Source organism: Oculina patagonica, chromosome 12 (assembly GCF_052425735.1).
Source record: "Oculina patagonica isolate OP01 chromosome 12, crgOcupat, whole genome shotgun sequence".
Taxonomy (NCBI): Eukaryota; Metazoa; Cnidaria; class Anthozoa; order Scleractinia; family Oculinidae; genus Oculina; species Oculina patagonica.
Window position 1 is genome coordinate 10486745 of NC_135769.1, and position 336 is coordinate 10487080.

Genomic DNA, 336 nt, shown 5'->3' on the forward strand with positions numbered 1-336 from the left:
AGAAATGTCGTTGTCAAGATCAGTGACTAGTGGACAATAATCACATGCGTTGCTGACTAACATTTATTCTACTGTAAAAACAATTAACCGTAAACTACAGAATTGTTATTAACATTAATTTTGTTGCTGAAGATGTCGTCGTCCATTCCTTTTTAGCAAAACCTTTCTGTGTAATAGTTTTTAATACATTTCACTAAAACACTAAGCGCAAACGACAAAGTCCTATCTTTCGTTGGTATACTTATCACTGCCTATTAGTTTCTTTGCGTCGGCAAGCTACAATGCGATCATAGCACTTTAGAGGACATAACTTTGGTCTTAGTTTAAACCAATCGA